Source organism: Triturus cristatus, chromosome 6, assembly GCF_964204655.1.
Source record: "Triturus cristatus chromosome 6, aTriCri1.1, whole genome shotgun sequence".
In the NCBI taxonomy this organism is placed as follows: Eukaryota; Metazoa; Chordata; class Amphibia; order Caudata; family Salamandridae; genus Triturus; species Triturus cristatus.
The window spans coordinates 1,865,734,090-1,865,755,064 of record NC_140589.1 but is presented as its reverse complement, the minus strand read 5'-3'; the positions used below and the strand labels follow the sequence as shown (position 1 = coordinate 1,865,755,064).

Below are 20,975 nucleotides of genomic sequence, written 5' to 3'. Positions count from 1 at the left end.
TGGATTATATCCAGATGGAACGATGTCGAGGATTCAAATATGTTCTGGTAGTTGTCTGCGCTCTCTCCCGATGGACTGAGGCGTACCCAGTATCAGATTACACGGCCCCGACTACTGCCAAACAGTTAGTTCGAGAATTCTTCCCGCGGTACGGTTTACCACGTGTTGTATATTCAGATAACGGCCAGCCTTTCTCATCCGAATTAATGAAACATGTCTCACTTTTGTTGGGATATCAGTGGAAATTCCACTGTGTCCGACACCCCGAGGCAGCAGGTCTCGTGGAACGACATAATCAAATTTTGAAAATCAGATTGTCTAAAATATGTAAGGAGAAAGGTGTTGACTGGATAGTAGCATTACCAGTTGCACTATTTTACATAAGAATGGTAGCACACTCTCGAACAGGGCTATCCCCGTATGAGGTGATCTTCGGAAGACCACCAAATATGTGGGGGACGCCTATACCACGTAAAATAACTGATGTTAATTGTAATATGCTGACAGATTACTTGGCTTCCTTGATGTCTGCACTACAATCTTGTCGTTCACAGGTAGCTGCAGCTTTTCCTGACAACACTGAGGTGAAACCCCATGACGTTGCTCCGGGGGATCTGGTGTTTGTGAGGAATTTCGATCGGAAAACCCAATTGGAGCCCAGGTGGAAAACACCGAAGCTAGTCCTGCTGACCACAAGAACAGCCGTGAAAGTGGAGGGCCGCAAAGGATGGATACATTCCAGCCACGTTAAGAAATTTCATGGACTATCCTCGGATATAGACACTGTGCCCTGCACTCCCTCACAGACTGATTCAAAACTTCCTTTTGTTGAACAGAATGACTCTATAAATTAAAGCTTAGGCCCAAACAGTCGAGCAATTTGATTGTTTAAGTCCTCTCCAAGGTGAAGCGGTTGAATTGTCTCCGACATGTATCCCTTGGACCTGAGTAGAGAAAATACCCGAGAAATGTTGAAACGACAGGCGTATTGTAAATCACTGCGTAGCTACTGTATGAGGACATTATTAATTTTGTTTTTATTGAGTGTTTTAATAATTATTACAAGTGTGATTTTGCACATATATCATCCTATTTCTGGACATGTTTATAATGTTGCTACTGAACATTCTTTTAGTGACCTACCGCCACATGAATTATCTTATAGACTTGCGCTGCGCAATAACACTTTCATTAGTATGTTACATCATTCCCATCAGACTAGTAATGCCACCAATTGTTGGGTGTGTGGCCGACTCCCTCCCTATCAGAATAACAAAGGAGTTCTGCCTTTCTTTCCACATCCGTTCACACACAATGGCTCCTGTGGAGCATGGTTTAGTTTACTAAATTCCATAGACCCAGACACAGCAGTTTATCAACAACATTGGATATGGGGAAATCTGAATCTAGTTTTATTCAAAGTCTGTCATCCTAATAAGGAGGGTCACCCCAGTAGAACAGGAACTGATCTAGAAAATGAAGTGTATAAATTAGGTAATTTTACACCTAATCTTATGATTCTGAATGTCAAATCCGAAGTTGAACTAATTCTGCCCACTATGTCAGTATTTCCAGTTAAGGGTGAATTATGTGTAAGAAAAGTTGGTTCCATACATATGGGCCATAGCCAATGCGTTACTACAGTAGAATATAGTGATCAAGGTAAATCTTCATTTAGAGCTTCTCGCCATTCTTACTTTATATGTGGTCAGACGGCATATATGCGTCTGCCTCTAGATTGGGATGGTACCTGTTACATAGCATTCCTTCTGCCACCTGTTTTCCTAGCTCCCCCTGATTATTATCGGAATGTTCATTTAGTACACAATAGAGAGCGAAGAGATCTCCCAGTTGTCGATTATACTGAGACGGCATGGGACAAGTATGTAGATTTCAATAAAGGTATCTTTCCCTATATAGGTACAATATCAAATAGTAAGCTGATACGTAGACTAACCAAGACTCTCGAAGCTGTAGTAAACGAGACTATAGCCGCCCTAGGCAATCTGACAGAGGAACAATCAGTGATGAGAATTGTTGTTCTCCAGAATCGTCTTGTCCTTGACGTCATCCTGGCCGATAGGGGCGGAGCTTGCAGGGTCATCGGATCCAGCTGCTGCATATTCATACCAGAAAATTCACCATCTGTATATAAAGCTATAACGCGCCTTCATAAGATTGTGAGCCAGATACACGAGAATCCAGGCACTTGGACGTGGTCCGGGTGGTTTTGGAGTGTGATATCAGCCTGGGGATGGAGAGTTCTATCCTTCCTAGGTATTGGCCTTCTTATGCTCTTCAGTTGTTGTTTATGCCTGCAATGTGGACCAGTGATTTGTGGTTTGTGTGCCACATCATGCATTCCATATCAAGGTTCTCGTTCAAAATGCCGGAAGAAGAAGGAAGAAGAAATGATGCTCCATGAGCAAATCGATGGAATGATGAAGATTGATATCTCTTGAAGGGCAAGTAGGGGACAAGGAGGGAATGTGGAAATGTGGATTTTCCTGATCAGTTATGTCCCCTATCTTGGACCCCAACGGTTCTATGTGCATGTCACAAGTACATGTATGTTCCCTCCAGTTCCAGTGTCCAAGACGCAAACATATGTGCGTCCACCGCCAACATGTTCTCTGTCAGATCCGCCATCAATGGGCTGGATATTCGATTCCTAAGTATGAAAGGCCACCGACTTTATATGGCTAAGTTACTCCATTTTTACAGTTCAGGCAAGTAGGCCCGATTCTGTCCTCAAAGCCTTCCCTGCTCTCTGTCTCTGACAGCTTCAGCTTGAGCTCGCATCTGTATCCATGAACTTTGTCCTACTCCCTGTGCAGCTAACGGTGCCTGTCTCGGCCAGTTTTGCCTGCCTGCCAAGAAGCTGTATTTCACCTTCGAATTATCTACTTTGCTCTTCGGCCGATGCATTCCTGTCCAGTGATTTAGGTAAACATTTCCTTTAGCTCACAAGCAAAGGACTCGGCCTTTCCGTCCTCCTGCAAGTAATTCATAGCCCTGTTGCCATGGAAAGTTTTCTGCCCCTCGCATCTCATATAGACACTTAGACGCTTGTACACGCACACAGTCAGTATAGAATAGATTCTGTCCGAGAGTCTTTTCTTGTGGATAACATAGTTCTCTAAACATAGGATGTTAGATATGATTTGGGATTAGGTTGACTTGACCCCCCAGACTTCTCGTCTCCACATGTAGAGCTAAATGTCAAGTCCCCGTCACCCCCTAGTTGCACGTCAATCACACGTCATGCTGCTGCGCGCGCATCTATGTTAAGTATTATCTTATAGATCCACCTATGCATGATAATCAGAGCCAATCATGTTTCTTTCTGCTCCTTATTACGCCTAGTTTCGATTACGTACCAATATGTCATTCCTCTTATCAATTGTTACGCCTTTTGCATTCATTTCATTGTAATGTAAGACCTATAAAAGTTACTTCTTGTCAATAAAGTATTGTACTTCACTTCCTGAACCCTCGTGGTGACGGAACCTGAAGGCCGCCACTCGAGTCGGCCATTTTGGAATAAAGCCCATTCAGAAAATCTCTTATACCACGGATTCTGCCTCTTGTTATTCTGAGCTATTTTACTTTATTTTAGATTCCGCATGAAATTCAGTCAAGGTAAAAAGAATTATTTACCACAACTGCCAGCAGAATCCGTGCTGGTCTTTTGGAGCCTCTACATCACCATTAGAGTATCACTTGTGCTGCATATCTGTCCATCGACCCGGGAGAGTCAGAAGGTCGCCGCCATCTTCTGTGGGCGCTAGCCACACCCCTGAATCTAATGATTTCTAATGACCACAAAAACAAGTGACGCATACTTGATTTGGACAGCCAACAAACCTTTATGAAGGCAGAGCTAGTCAGGCTCTCAGCCGAATGTCATGCCTCAATGTCCTGGCATGGTTCTCACTTTCTGGCACTGCGACCCTGACTGCGAGCGAGAGTGCAGTTTGAAAATGGGGCTGCAGAGCTCTCTGAAGGACCTTGAGGCCTGATGAGTTAGGGTGTCTGGAGGTTTAGGCAGATTTCTCGGGGCTGGTGTCTTTAGCCCCTGAGGTCAATCTGAACTTCCTCATAAAAATGTTTGTTCAGTGAATGCCTGTACATGCAGTGCCATGTTCTTGGGATTCAAAAAAGATCTGGAAGTGCTGCAGGACATCTATGAAAGATACCCAAATAAATGCTGGTAATATGCATTTCTCCTTGTCAAAGTCCCTAACCCTCTGAGCTAACCCATTGCACGAAACAGGCATTCATGATTGCCTACAATTCAAAATAATATTTACTCATGATTCAGACATGACGTTTTAAAGCCTCCTCTTCCTTGATGCTTCACATGAGCGGCTCACACCCCATGCACCTTCTCTACGTCAGTGAGCATTAGTGACCCTACTAGAAGGGCTCGCAAGGAGTGGAACACAGGACTGTGTGTAATGAAGATTACCAGTAACTAATCAGGTCATTGTCCACCTATTCATCACAGCTCTAAATAATTGAGGCTATGCCATGCAGACCACATCCCCAGAGAGCATAGACAGAGCACAAGAAAGAATGTCAAATAGAATTGATTTATTGCTAAACCTAGACATTTAAGAAGAACTGCAGACAAAACACCAAATTGAAAGGACAAAATTATGAGGTGATCCAAAAGTAGCTGAACGTTAAATGTGTTTTAGAGGTCCCCTCCCCCAGACCTGGCTTTTTTTAGCAGAGTTTCCTTGGATTCTGGTGGGTTGCTGAGCCTGGACCTTTGAGCAACCGGCATAATTAGCCACTTGCATCCACCTACTTACAAATTACCTGGTGTAATAGTCGGAATCTGTAAAAAACAAAAATGTGGCTATAAACATCAATGTGTAATCGCTCGACTGGGCAATGCTTCCTTGTGCGTTTCCCCCAGACGTCTTTTAAATATATAATGTTCACTTCCCATCCCCATCTTGAAACTCCAATTATGACTTCTATTTATAAAATTTAATAAGCAGGTAATTCCAGTATGGGAACTGACCTGTTGGAGGTATGCAAATGCTTAGTTATTTCTACATTCAAAAATATCCAATATTCAGCCCGTTTCTCCAAACTTATGAAGGCCTTATTAGCACTATTTCTGTATTAGTAATTGCATTTTTCAAAAAAACCATTTAGCAATGTTTTATTAGAAATTTACATCAGTAAATTGAATCTGCCTTTGTAAAGCGGCCCCAGGTATGTATTGTCCTGAGTTCGAACCAGTTATGTCATCTTTATAGCCACCCTCAAATACATGTTTAATATGATGACATTTTTTAATTCAGTGCATTTTCTGGTGCTAATGATGGTTTCTTTTTTATTCAGTTGAGAATGTCGCTCTGCGTGGCCGTGCCACAATGTCGAGCCTCCTTGGGGCACCGAGCGCAAACGTAGGTTACCTGGGACATGCAATCAATGCCATTGATGGAAACCTACATCCTGATTTCTATTCTGGATCCTGCGCCCATACAACTCGTGAAATGTCTCCCTGGTGGAGGGTTGACTTGCTGACACCGCACAGGATTCAGTATATAAGCGTCACTAACACAGAAACTGTACCGGAAAGAATAAATGGTGTTGAAATTCTCATTGGCAACTCCCTAGCAAACAATGGGAACAATAATCCAAGGTAAACTCCACTAACTATTTCCTTAAGATATTATTACTAAAAAGGTACCTATGTGCTGCATCAAAGTAAATCTATATCACAGGCTTTGGTAAGGTAAGTTTATGTATCCTGAAATCTTTATTTAAACTGGACTTTTTGAGAAAACGTCACACACCATCAAAACAAACTGCCTTGTTTTTTATAGAGAAAAGTTATAAATCGGAAGAGGCATGTTTTTCACCCCGCAGTGCTGAGCATTTTTTTTTTATTTGAGGCCATTCCAGTGTAAGCCTCCATACTTTTTATCCCAAAAGATACCCAGGCTAAATGTATGTCCTTTTTAGGTCTCTTCCAATCACTTAACACACTATCTCACAACTTACCATGCAACACTAACCACACAATATAAACCTAGCATATACATACACCCACAAATACACAGAAAGAGGCATTTGGGGAGCCCCCTTTAATCATTGGCTACTATCGTTTTACTGGGTTTTGACACTGGCTTTTGCAGAAGTAAACACTACCTAAAGTTTTCCACACACAAATTAGATGTGATTTCTTTCTTTCTTTCTTATTATATATATTTTTTTTCAGGAGAAGATCCTTGTCACGTCCACAAACGCCTCTGCTGGGTGGTATATGACTGACACAGCTTGCTCATAGATTGGCTTTGGCAATTTGTTTTTAAATTATTGTGTCTGTAAGGCAGCCCAAAAGAATCACTTAGTCCTGCCCCCCAGTAGAGGCAGGAGATCTTCGAGTATATAACTTTCTGGTTAGAACCAGTGAGGTGGCCACAAAGCCCTGGCATCAGCCCATCCTGAAACACCATTCTTGTGTTTAGAGTGTCAAGTGATAGCCACAGGTGTCCGCTATCTTGTTCCACCAATGGAGCAGTGCAGTCAGTGTAGAGCTGTGTGGTAGGCCTGGGCATCAGCCAAGGCAATCCAACCTTACAGAACCCATGCTGGTCCGTCAGTGTAAACACTACTGAAGTTCCTGAGGCTTGTCGAAAGCAGCATGTAATTTTAAGTCTTTTGTGAAGAATAACAATAGAATCTCTAGTACAAAAGGAAACATTTCAAAAAGCGGTTAGATATTTGTTGCAAAAACTATTTGAATCTGTGTGCTGCAAGTCATTAAAAAATAAAAAGATACAGTAGCTTGGAATGTGTCTAAACATACAGCAAAATTCTATAATTATCTATAGAGTGCAAATAATAAACATATCACCATAAATATCTCCTTTCTGTTTGTCACTGTACACCTAGAAGTACAGAGCAGAAGAACGAAAGTCAATGTTTTGTGTAGTGAAGGCGCGGGACCCAGAGAAAAAAAATCAAGTAAGGTTTATTGTTCTGGCTACACGGTTGTAGAGACCCACATCCAGTGTTAACTCCACAAGCAAAAGTGATACTCACAACAGCTCATTTTGAAATATAACATTCTTAGAACTAGCATTATGTGGACACACATAGCAACCTATGAACATTGACAGAGAATTTTCACCTTGAATTCCACAAACAGTGAAGCCTTCAGTCAAACACAGAAAATCATTTAATGCCAATACTACACATCTTCCCTTCTTCCACTTAAAAATAACAACAAAAAACAGAACAAAAAAAAAGTACAAAATAGCAACAAAGAAAGTAAATTACACAGAATCACATACAGAACCTGCTCGATGTGACGATAACTCTAGAGCTACAAATCTCATTCTAAGATGACCTAGAGATCTCACAGTTCTTAGTGGACAAAAGTTTCTTCCCTATTTCATCCCTCTCACAATCATCACCTGAACTAACTCTCACCTTGTCAGCTCTGCAAGGTTCCACCAATGTCCCCCTTCAGCTTGAACCATGTCACTACCAATCTTCACCACTCTGGTCGGCTCACTATAATTGTTTTCCCCTTTTTTTACATGTAGAGGAAATGTTATCCAGACCATGTACCCCACCACAAAAAGCAACAATTTTAGCACCTTTTTTAGTATCATATCAAAGTTTCTGTTTTACTTGTGTCTGAGTCATATTCTCTTTTACAATAGTAATGGGTTTCATTAAACAGAGGCTGATCTAAAATTAGTGTTAGCATTTCTTCCTCTCAAAGGCTCGAAAGGCAAAACTTTGGTGGACAAATGTAGTGTAGTTCTGTAAAACTATAACATGCTGCTCATAGATTTGATAGTATCATGGCTCCCAGATTTGGCCCACTTGATACACTCCCCCACCACACGGTTCATTCTTTAAACAAGACCATTAAACAAGACCATTATTTAGTGGGTGGTATAAAGAACTTCTCAAATGCTTTATTTCACATGAAGCAAGGAAAACTTGCAATTCATTACTTATGAACTGAGTTCCAACTTCTGAAACAAGAACCTCTGGGAACCCTTCTCTCATGCAAATTTCCCTCAAGAAGTCAACAACACTTTATGCATTAGGTTCTCTGATCATCTTGATTTCTGTCCATTTTGACACATAGTCGATGAGTACGAAAATGTTACTGGATCCACCTGGCTAAGAATCATAGGGCCCCATGACATCAATGCCTAGCTTGACCCACAGACCAGAAGGACACTCAATAGCTATGAGAGGAGGCGTAACCACCTTGAGGGTCTTATCAACTCCTCGACACACACAACAATTTCCCATCTCCTCATCAATCTCCCCATCCATACTTGGCCACCAAAATGTTTCTCGAAGATGATGAATGGTGAGAGATGCCCCTAAATGTCCACTATGGGCCTTTATGATGATGACATTCCTAAACTTATGGGGAGGAATGAGCTTATCAAACCGTAAAAGCATACCATCTTCATGAGAGATTTTGCTTTCAACTTTATAATAAGATTGTAATACAGGGGATTATACCTTTTCTCTGAGCAAACCTTTCCTAACCAATTCACACACCTGCTGTAACAGTGCATCATTCCTCAGTGCACCCATCAAGTCCTCTTCAGAACCTATGTTCAATTCAGGTATGCTCAACGCATCTTCTAGGCAATGCTCACAATACTCACCAAACAGCTTCATGTCTATCCTTTTTGCGTGGGAAGCGGGAAATAAAGTCAGCTCTCCCTTTCTTTCCTCCTGAAATGTGGGTCACATCAAACTCATACTGTAACAAGTTGGTTATCATCTTCAAAATCCTGGACGTTTGCTTACACCACTACACAGAATGGTGAACGGCTTGTGATTCTTTTGTAGCTTGAAACATCTTCCCCATACGTATGGTTAAAATTTCTTGATGGTCAACAAACATGCTAATAATTCCTTCTCAATAACCGAGTAATGAAGCTCAGCATCCCTCAATACGCTATACACAAATGCCACAGTGTCCTCCCCATCTCCAACACTTTACGTCAAAATAGCTCCCAGCGCCAGCTGGCTTGCGTCAACCATTATACAGCAAGGAGAACCTGGATTAAAAGGTTTGAGAGCCTGACTCTTTCCCAATGTAGACTTGAGTTGTTGAAAGGCAGCAACACAATCCTCACACCACACAAGGTTCACAACCTTCTTAAGTAAATTGCTAATACGTTGAACCAGGGTGACAACATCTGGAATGAACAGAGAGTAACACTGACATAAGCCCAGCAAAGATTTACCTCAGTCTTATTATTGGGGGCAGGTGCATTCACAATGGCTCCCACAAAACCAGGTTGAGGTCTGATCCCCTCCTGTGAGTTTATGTGATCTAGGTATTCTACCTCACTTCAGAAAAACGTACATTTCTCCATCTTGAGGACTACACCTTGTTTCTCTAAGTAGAATAGCATCATGGGAGTGAACATCCTTGGCAAAAATCAGCACATCGTCTTGGAACACTAAGACCTTATCCATCTCTTAAAGTAAGCTGTGCATTACCCTCTGAAAAAGCGAGGTCGCAGGTGCTAAGCCAAAAGGCATGCATCGGTATTGGAATGTACCAAGTGGAGAAATAAAAGCAGTCAAATGAGGTGAATCCAGAGGCAAATCTACCTGATGGTAGGCACTGGCCAAATCAAGTTTAGACAAAAACTTGGCCCCTCTTACGTAGGGAAACAAATCATTGATTTTAGGCAAGGAGTGTGAGTCTACCCAGATTCCCTTATTAAGTGACCTCAAATCCACACAAACGCGTAGCTGTCCAGAACTCTTGAGAGCCACGTTAGGAGGAGAAAGCCACTAGGATGATTGAGTGGTCTCTATGATTCCCTTATCCCACAAAATGAAAGTCTTGTGTTTAAAGCCCAAAGTTTGCCTAAATCATCATTAAAAATGGTAGGAAAACTTTCCTTCCACTTCAACCCACATCATCGCAGTCAGCCACTAAAATGTGTTCTCTGGCACCTGGCCTTATACCAGTAGTTCCCAAACTGTTTCAACCCACGGCTTCTTTGACCTATTGGCTGTTGGCTGCGGCTCCCCATTATGTTACTTTTTTTGGGGATGGGTGGGTAATGTAAATCCGGTCTTGGAGTACCTCCATTTGTCTCCCTGAAAATAACTGGGATGAAGCCAATAAAAGTATTAAAAACATGAAGTACTGCAATGATGTAATGTGGATAAAACAAAGCTATATTTAGGATGGGTAGCACTATATATCTATATCTATCAAGACTCCCCATAGTCGAAAAGCGTAATATCTGTCTGCCATGGTTTAAAAAGAAAATCGTGAATATCAAAGACGGAGCAGCTGTTATTCGTATATATATTCACTGAAAAAAACATAGGTTTCAGGCACGTTATAGTTAGAAATAGGCATTTTAAAAAACCATAGAAATTAACTGAAAAAACCATAGGTTTCAGGAACGTCATAGTTAGTTGCACATTTCACTCTTACAAAACCATAGAAATTCCAGCATTATAATTAGTTCCATAGGAAATCCGCAACATTCTATTTGGAATAACTTTGGCGCCGGTCGACGAATCCTCGCGAAATTTTCAAAACTAATGGGGCGCTCCGCTCCGCTCCTACCCTGAAAGTCTCGGGGGGATTCGTCAAGCGGGGGCTGAGAAAAAAGGGGGGTCCCAAAACGCGTTTTCCCCATGCATTTTCCCATAGGACCTTTAGTCCGAGCTACAGCCCGAACGGCTGAACAGAATTACTTGAAATTTGGCAGAGAGGTAGTCCTTAGGTCAAGGATGTGCCTTTTGTAGGTCTGGTGTAAATCTGTTCAGTAGGTCCTGAGAAAATAGCATTTAAATCAATATATATATCTGTATGCGCGCTCCGTGCGCTTACCGTGCGCTTACCGTACGCGTACGGTGCCGTGCGCGAGCTCAATTCTGATTGGTGGTTACATGACTGTAAACATTCGAATCGGTCGAAATCAGGAAGTGTCGGCCGCCATTTTCTGTCTCTCGCACACAAACAAAGGTGGGGAACGTGAAAAGGGGGCAACGAAGAGAGTTGCAGACCCCCTAGTGTTTGTCAGGGGGTCCAAGAAGGACCCAAAAGTACGGAAAATACATTTAATAATTTTTAAAAAAAATCGCGGAGTGCGCGTACGGTAAGCTTACCGTACGCGCACGGCAAAAAAAAAAATAAAAAAATAAAGAAGTAACAATCACATTTATTAAATAAATTAAAGGACCCACAAGGGAGAAAAAAACAAATGTTACTGTGTAAAAAAAGGCGAGGCGCGCACGGCATGGACTGCGCAACGTGGGCGCTCGGTGCGCAAAGTGCACCGAGCGCCCACAGCGCGCGCACGGTGCGCGAAGCGGACCGTGCGCGCAGGGTGTGCGCACAGTGAAAAACCAGAAAATAAAATAAAAAATAAATATATAACTTAGCATTTAAAAAACCGTACAAATTCACTGAAAAAACCATAGGTTTCACACACGTTATAGTTAGGAATTAGCATTTAAAAAACCTTGCAAATTCACTTAAAAAACCATAGGTTTCACACAAGTTATAGTTAGCTGTACATTTCACTCGTAAAAAACCAATGAAATTCCACGTTATAGTTAGATCAGGTAACTATAACTTGCGCGACCGCAATCCACAATGTGTAATTTCAGATGTCATCATTGATGTCATGAGTGATGTCACTGACCATGTCATGAGTGATGTAATATGTGACGTCATCAGCAGTTTATTGTGGGTGCGCAAGTTATAGTTACCTGATCTAACTATAACGTGGAATTTCATTGGTTTTTTACGAGTGAAATGTACAGCTAACTATAACTTGTGTGAAACCTATGGTTTTTTAAGTGAATTTATATTATCTACTGGCGGTCGCCAGTAGATAGTTATAGTTAGGACCGTGTTTCCATAGGAAATCCGCAACATTCTATTTGGAATAACTTTGGCGCCGGTTGACGAATCCTCGCAAAATCTTCAAAATAGGTGGGGCGCACCGCTCCGCTCCTACCCTGAAAGTGTCGGGGGGATTCGTCAAGCAGGGGCTGAGAAAAAAGGGGGGTCCCAAAACACATTTTTCCCATGCAATTTTCCATAGGGACCTTTAGTCCAAGGTACAGCCCGAACGGCTGAACAGAATTACTTGAAATTTGGCAGAGAGGTAGTCCTCAGGTCAGGGAAGTGCCTTTTGCAGGTCTGGTGTCAATCTGTTCAGTAGTTCCTGAGAAAATCAAAAGTAAAATCATATATATATGTGGGCGGAGCTTAACCACACATCTCATCCTGAGATCTGATTGGCTGTCAGCACTTCATCCAAGAAGTGTTGGCAGCCATCTTGGGACCAATATACATGATAGCACCTCATTAAAAAGCATTGCAGTTAATAGAAGGTTTTAAGACTTTAGTTACATTATAAATCATTTGTTGATGGTACCATACTCATTTTAGGAATTGTGGTATGTTCTAAGGTGATTTCACCATGTGAAAAAGCCCTCTGCTGGGATATCATGATTGAGAGAAAAATATTTTCTCATGCCTTTCCCACAGAGGTTTGGAAGGTGATCTATAAGCTAAACTGAGAGCTTATTTTCTGTAAATTCACATTATCTTTCTCAGTCATGTGAGAATGAAGTCTGACATTCTCAGTAAAACATGTACATCCAACAAGTGCAGAGACTGTCAGTTGATTCCTTTGTGTTCTACTGCAGCTTTCCACAGTGTTCCAAAGAACAACTAGAGCGCTAACAGTCCTACTTATGATAAACGTATGGCACACTTGAAGCCATCTTGCTTGGATTAAAGTGGTAACTCTTAAAACATTTAATTTAAAAAGGAACAAAATGAGGGGGTTCATTTTTCCATAAACAGTATGATTAGTGCTGCAGAAAGAAAAATTAGGGCACATTTTGAGTGACTTCTCAAATCCTCTTCTATTTCATTAAAAAACTCTGACATGCAGACTGAAACATGCACTTTCAATACCAGCAGCAGTTTTCCCTGGTGAGCAGTAGCTTTACTACAGTGATCTAATGAGCAAAAAGAGTGCTAACATTCTGAATTTATGGCAAATGTGTGACAGATCTGAATGCCTGCTTGATGGAATCAAAGTAAAAAACTGAAAGTATTTCCTACTGAGGAGACTGCAGTAAATGAGGAAATTAGGAAACTTCATAACAAATAAGTCTCCCAAGATGGCCACCAGAGACAAAAGAGCCCAAATGTAGCCCAAATATCACCCAGATGTAGCCCAAGTATAGCCCAATGACAGAATGTCCCAGAGTGTTCTTAAAAACAACTAGAGCGCTTACTGTCTTCATTATGACAAAAGTATGGCACACCTGAAGCCATCTTGATTGGAATAAACTGGTAACACTTAAAACATTTAATTTAAAAAGGAACACAATGAGGGGGTTCATTTTGCCATAGAAATTATGATTAATGCTGAAGAAAGAAAATGAGGGCACATTTTGAGTGACTTCTCAAATCCTCTTCTATTTCATTAAAAAATTCTGACATGCAGACTGAAACATGCACTTTTAATACCAGGGGCAGACTTCCATGGTGAACAGTAGTTTTACTACAGTGATCTAATGAGCAACTAGAGTGCTAACTTTCAGAATTTATGGCAAATGTGTGACATATCTGAATACCTTCATGATGGAATCAAAGTAAAAAACTGAAAGCATTTCCTACTGAGGAGACTGCAGTACATGAGGAAATTAGGAAACTTCATAACAAATAAATCTCCCAAGATGGCCACCAGAGACAAAAGAGCCCAAATGCAGCACAGATATCACCCAGATGTAGCCCACATGTAGCCCAATGACAGAAGTGTGCAAAACACTTTTTATTTTTTGTGTTTTTGCAGTTTTATATAGTGCAGACTTGTCAGGTATTGGTGTGCTTTACATGAGCATTGGTTACATCACACAAGAACAAATTCATTTTGGTTGTAGACATGGGGAGATTAAGTGATTTGACCAGAATCACACAATGTCGAGCTGAAGCAGAAACTCCAACCTCGTTCCCCAGTTGCAAAGTCTGCAGCTCTGGAAGTAACACCACATCCTCTCCCCTATGTGCAACATTTAATCAAGTGGTCAACTGGATAAAAAAACATAAATATAACAAATAATTTAAAAGTGCTTTGTCGCTATTTGAAAACTCAGAAAATATGTCCTCATTTTAGTTTTTTAGAGCACTAACCATAATGTTGATGCATATAAGACCCTCTCATATATGTAATTTCTAAGGAAATGCTCTAGGTATTACAGTTTTGATTACATCAAGATGACGTCAGGCGTTCCACACTTTTGTAATAAATATAGAATGTTAGCAATTTAGTTGTTCATTAGGATACTGTTGAGAGGCAGAGGCAGGGACACGAACTCTGAAAATTGAAGGCTGGTAGGAGGGTGCAGAGGCAGCAATTTGACCACACTGGGCAGGCAGGCAGGGCAGTGGCAGCACAACAGACTATGGAGGGCAGTGGAAAGGGGGGCAGGGGCAACAAACCAACAATACAGGACTGGCAAGAGAGGCTGTGGCAATATAATAGACCATTGTGGGCAGAAGGAAGAGGCAATGGAAGTACAACCATACATGCCAACAGACCCGATTCAGCCAGGAAACGTCCAATGTTTTTAAGCTCAAATGGGCTTTATTTGATCTGTCTCCTGTCTACAATCTCCTCTTTTTCAATGTAACTCAAAGGGGAAAATCAATACCCCAGTTTTTTTTCAAAATCTCCCTCTTACCAAGTTAAAAATGTTCGCAAGTATGGTACATTGGATCATGGAAGGAAATGGGGTAGGGACATGGACTTGGATAACAGAGGACAGGAGGGACATGGAGAGGTGCACCAAACTGACCCTACAGGGCAGGCATCAGGGTTTGCAGCAGCACAATACACCACACAGGGCATGCGGGACGTGAGTGCAGCACAACAATCCATAGAAAGCAAGAGGGAGGGGACAGGACCATGCACATGGACAACAGAGAACAGAGGGGCAATAGGCAATGATAGCTAGCTGACCATAATGGACAGACAGGAGAGAAAGCTGCAGCATAACAGACCAAAAAGGGCAGGAGGGACGGATCAGGGGCATTACAATGGAACAGACAAGCCAGGAGGGAGGGAGTAGGGGTCTGCACATGTAAACAGAGGGCTGGGGGCAAGGGGGCAGGGCAGGAGCAGCAAGATAGCCATGGAGGTCAGGCAGGATGGGCACTAGAAGCAAGACACACCATGAAGAGCAACAGTGAGACTGTAATGGAATACACACAGACCATGGAGGGAAGGTGGGCAGGGGTCAGGGGCAGCTAACTGACCACACAGGGAAGGTGGGAGGGGCCATGGCAGGACAGAAGACCATGCATGGCAAGTGGGAGGGTTAGTGGCAGCACAATGGCTATGATGGGCAAGAAGGAGGGTGCAGGGGCATGCACAAAGGACGATGGAGGATAGAAGGGAGGGTCAGGACCTGTGCACAGACAAGAAAGTTCAGGGGAAGGGGCCTCACAACAGACCGCACGGGGCAGGCAGGAGGAACAGTTGCAGCACAACAGACCAGGGAGGGCAGAAGGGTGTGGCAGTACAATGGACCATGTAGGACAGGAGGAAGAGGATAGGGGCATGGCATGTGGACAGGCAGGGTGGAGGTGGCAGGGACAGGTTACAGTCCTCTGACAATGCTAGGCAGGTGGGAGGGGAGTGGCAGCTCAACAGAACACTCAGAGTAGATAGGAGTGGCAGGTCCATGGAACATGGTGGGCAAAAAGGATGGAGCAGGGGCATGCACAAAGACATCCGAGGGCAGGGGGAAGGAGAATAGGGGCAGCAAGCTAAGCACAGAGTTTAAGCAGGAGGTCAATGATGGGGCATAGAATTGGGCAGGAGGAGTGGACTGGTACATCATACTAAATTGAGGGCAGTGGCAGCACATCAGACCATGCATGGCAGGAGGGAGGAGGCTAGTCTATGGATTCACACAACAGAGGATAGGGAGGAGGGGGATGGGGCAGCAAGCTAACTGTTCAGAGAAGGCGGGTATTAGGAACTTTATTGTTTTTGAAAACGTGTGTCTGTGCGAACTACTTAAAATATGAACAAGTATGCAGCATAATCTCACTGTTATTCAGGAAGAAGAGGACGTTTTTGACTGTGACTCCGGGCTCACTTGGCAGAAACACCCCCTGACCCTCCACCCCTTATCGCAAAATGTAATGCCCGTGAAAAGGGTAGGTGAACACAGTGTTACATAGAACATAGTCCTGAGAGCACGATTGAAAATGAAAACTAGATATAGTGTATTGTATAAACTATGCACCAAAAAGTGTGATATAAGATGAACCAGGCGTGAAATATAATATGCAATACATTGTGCGCAATGACAGATTCATTGGAGAGCGCGAGATAGCACAGGCACTAGCGCGTGCTATGCGATATGCGCCTTGGAGTGTAATATGCACAGGGCAGTGTTGTGTAACCTAACTAGTCTCTAAAGTTGTGATATATAAAATATGTGCTGGGAAGTGTAACGTTGCATATGCACTGTGACAAAGATATGGATCCCAGATTGTAATATGTATGGCATAGCACTGTGCGTTATAACATAGGCATCGAGGAAGGCACGTTAGATGGGGCAATATAACCCGTGCGAAGACCAGTGTGGCATGACATATTCACGGGGTGGTGTTACAGTGCACATGGGCTAGAGAGTGTCATAGCATATGCACTAGCTGGTGGAATACAACACAGAGGTGTGTGGCACTCAGCAGGCAATGGTGGGTGTAACACAGCATTGGGCTCTGCCAGGAGTGCGCTGTGACTCTCAAGTGATGTTCGTCCCCTTTCCAGAGAGTAAAATAAAAAGTATTACACATCCGGCAGTGGATGTGTGTTTTATTAACCGTGAGGGGGGTTTCTTGCATAGTTTTGGTCGAATTTTTGTCGAATCCCCTTTGAATGGCTTGGTGTGCATGTGTATTAAATGTGCCCGTCAATAGCTACCCATGTTTGTATAAATAAACGACAAGGGTGTCTACCGGGATTAGGCACGGTAGGGCATCAGACATGTCAGAGCTTCACTAGTGGTGTAAATACATTCCACGTGGATTCATTGTATTGTAGTAAGGAATCCCTTAATACGTACATACATTGTTAAGTTAGCATAACCACGTTAGATGTTAGAAAGCAATCTTGCTGCTTTTGCGCACGACACTGCATCTACATGTTATTGTTTAAACAAACTGCTGACTCGCGCTTTGCCTTACACGAGAGCAATCTGTTGTTACCATCCCGAGCTCTGCGCAGCGACCTTAGTCTGTACATGGTGTAACAAGAACAGTCTGGGTCGTTAGACAATGCATGTTTTCCACTCTAGGTTGATCGACTCACTATTTAGCCATAACACACAGGCAGCTGCGAATACCTGAAAGTTGGTGCTTTTAATATTGCAGACATCATGTTTAATATTCAGACCGAAGACAAGCCTTCCTGCGAGAAGACTTCTGATGCTCCTGTGATGTGATTTCACTAAGCTGATCTTTGAGGTATGGGGTCCTCTGTTCAAGCCTAAGAGACCTTTTATTAGCATAATAATAATATTAGCTTCTTAGTTAAGGGAAGGTGGTAGTATCCACTGTCATTTATAACATGATCACTCCCTTTATATTCTATGGTATTGTAACGATGCTGATGGTTTTGATTATAATCATTTGTCTGCTTGTATTAGCCAAAGTACTGCATCTTAGGACACGTGGTCTATAAAAATAAACTCTTTTCATTTTCACCGTGTCTCTGTTTATTCTTGTTGTGGACTGATGTGAGAATAATATACAAACAGGTATTTCCGATTCCCACCATTCCTGAGAGTACACTGAGTCGCTTGTTCTGGGTTGTCTTTTCATTGGGAACGCCGAGCTAAATCTCGGATAACGAATGGGACACTTATGCTAGCCGGATACTGGGTTCTGGGTTCTGAGGTGAGTTTCTGGTACACCACAATTCACTGAGGTCCTGGGGTTCTACGCATAGTTCTGTGTATAAGCAGAATCCCTGCAACATGGCGCACCTAACGTTTGGTCTATGAGTTGAAACGCCTTAGTAGTGCTTATATTAGTCCACAACACCCTCATTCTTGTTTCCGGATAACAAGTCTGACGGATTTAGACCTACCTATTTCTGTTGATATAGGTTGTTTCAAGCTTGATCATTAAAAAGGTTATTGAACCCTTGTGCTACTAATTTCTTCGAGTGTAACTTGTCCTTATGGAGGTTGAAATAGCGGCGCACAGTCGGGCAGCTCTGAAACATCATTTGACGCAGTATGGGGTGCCGGACACTGGTATGAACGTAATCTTTGTGGTAGGAGCCGATGCGGCTCATCCTTACGAGTTGTTTTACTCTTGGGTGACGCTTCCGGCGGTGAGTGAGGACGATAACTCTTTTCATACTTACACTGCCACTGCCGTGCCAGCGAACTATACACCGTATAGGACACAAGAAATACCAATCTCTGCTTGGCAGCATCTCATTTGGTTTAATGGCGCCCTTCCCCATGCGGTTATACCGCCGAGAATGGGCCCTTTGTCAATTGCAGGGGCCACTTGGCCGGTACTAGCCGGATATACGCCTCATCCCCGTTACCTAACGGTGCCGGTGGCTGATTTGCGTGTACTGCACGCTGCCCTTATTACAGTACATAGGGCTTTGGTACAGTACGTGTCACGCAATGTGCAGGCGGGGGCACCTGCTGTTGCGGGGCAGCCTACTGACCACCACGCGGTGGTCATTAGTCCTGTTATGGTTAATTCTGTTATGGGCAAGCGCCCCCAAAATAGGGATGATTTCCTTTTTTGGCTTGCTGAAAAATTTGACCAAATAGAAGCGGTTTATCCGAATATATCTCCTGTGGAGAAACACAGGATCCTTACCATTAGTTTGCCTAAAGACTTGGTCCCCGACATTGATGATTGTGTCAACTGGGGCAAGGTCTTTGCAGCGACGTACTCGCAGTGCTTTGGCACTCCGTCTATGTCGGTACTGCCCTCCGTTATTAAACGTGTTCAAGATAACCACGGTGCGGAGTCTGCGATAGAATTAGGCATGCGGCTCCTCGGACAGTTTGACCTGGTGGCTACCATGATAATGTGTAACCTTAAGGGCGATGCTATGCAATTCCAGGTTCGTAATGAACTGAAGAAGGTTGCTGATGAGGATAAGCCGCGGGAGTTCGCGAAAATAATCTCGACGGCATACAGAGATTTGGGTCGTAGCTCTTTAGGAGTTAAACCTGTTGTGTAAACTCCAGAAATTAAGCAGCAGGGTAAGGCAGAAGCCTCTGGTAAGGACGACCGTCCAAACTTTCCGAAACAGAGTTGGCGGTCAAAACAACAGGGAAAGCAGCAGCAGAAACAGGGGTCTCGGCCTGCCTCTCCCGTTCAGTCAGGTAGTGAGCGCACTTATGATCTGCGTGATCGTGCTACTATTAAGTCTCCTGATAGATTTCAGGTTTCTGAACAACGTTCTCCTCGTTCTTCACAGTCCGGTGGCGGAGGCGGTGGCAAAGGTCGGGGTGCTCCACAAGCACGTGACCAACCCCGGCAGACTGAGGGTAAAGGCAAGCAGGACGAATTCGCACGACAAAGACCCCCGTTTCAGAAGAAGAAAGTGGCTGCTCTGACGGCAAGGTATGCCTCAGATAGTGCGGACACAGCTTCGGAACCGGACGTGGGCGCTGACGCTCCTGGACAGCGCAGCGGAAATTACCATAGTCCGTCAAGCTCTGCGTCCATTTCTGGCGGCGACAGCAACTGATACATTGGTTACTGTTGAGACAGCTGACACCAGAGTAAGGGTGGGCGTAGTGGGCGTAGTGGGGCTACGTGAAGCAGCACGTAGTGTGCCCAAATCTACGCACACTACGCGCTTCGCGTAGCCCCACTACGTGCCACCCACCTCCCGCCCGCCCTTCTTTTAAATAATATAAGCAATGAAAAATAAATTAAAGTAAGTCGACTTACCCGTAAGCGCGGCGTCTCCGGGGCTCCCTCTTTCTGTTTCTAATTTCTTCTGGCATGCGCGGGCGTCCGCGCATGCGCATTTCTCACGAGAAATGCGCATGCGCGGGTGTCCGCGCATGCGCATTTGCCAGAAGAAATTAGAAACAGAAAGAGGGAGCCCCGGAGACGCCGCGCTTACGGGTAAGTCGACTTACTTTAATTTATTTTTCAATGCTTATATTATTAAAAGGAGGGCAGGCGGGAGGTGGGTGGCGGGTGGCAAGCAGCTACGCTTCGCCCTCGGCGTGTGCGTAGCGCTGCCCTGCTTCGCCTACTTCGGAAAGTGCGAAGCAGGCAGCGCTACGTACACTACGTGGGCGAAGCGTAGTGCTACGCCCGGGGTTACACCAGAGTGGCTCCCCCTGACAGACTTTACGAAATAGTCTTACTAATTGAGGGTAACATACAACGTACAATAAAGGGGATTTTTTGGGATAATCTGACTACCACCTATGATATCCTCCTAGCGGAGGCAGATTGGCCCCCAGCTTTCATTTTAGAAGCTCCTAGAGGGGAGGAGGTAATCCTCCCGTCCTTTGCGCACACAGTGCCTAAGGACCGGGCTGAAGTGTACGCTGAGGAGTGGGCACTGGCGCTTGCGCCGGCAGTGTATCGTACTCAGGTGGGTTGGGACCGGCTGTCCCCCTGCCATGAGATTCCATTGCGTTCTATGCCCCAGCCACATCCCCAATATCCTATGCGTCGTGAAGCTAGACCGCACGTCACTGCAATCCTTGACCAATTGGAATATCAGGGTGTTATTGAAACTTGTGTGTCCCCTATGAATAACCCTTTATTCACTGTGACGAAGCCTGACGGGTCGTACCGTTTAGTTTTGGATTACCGGCACTTAAATTCGCATTGCCGGACCTGCGCGGTACAAAATACTCACAGCTCGGCTCTTGTC

The 20,975-nt window shown here is 43.7% G+C and overlaps 1 pseudogene; it reads left to right on the top strand.

The window, feature by feature from the left end:
- The window catches only part of LOC146822226 (fucolectin pseudogene), a 132,364-nt pseudogene that overhangs the window by 16,494 nt on the left and 94,895 nt on the right, over positions 1-20,975 (top strand).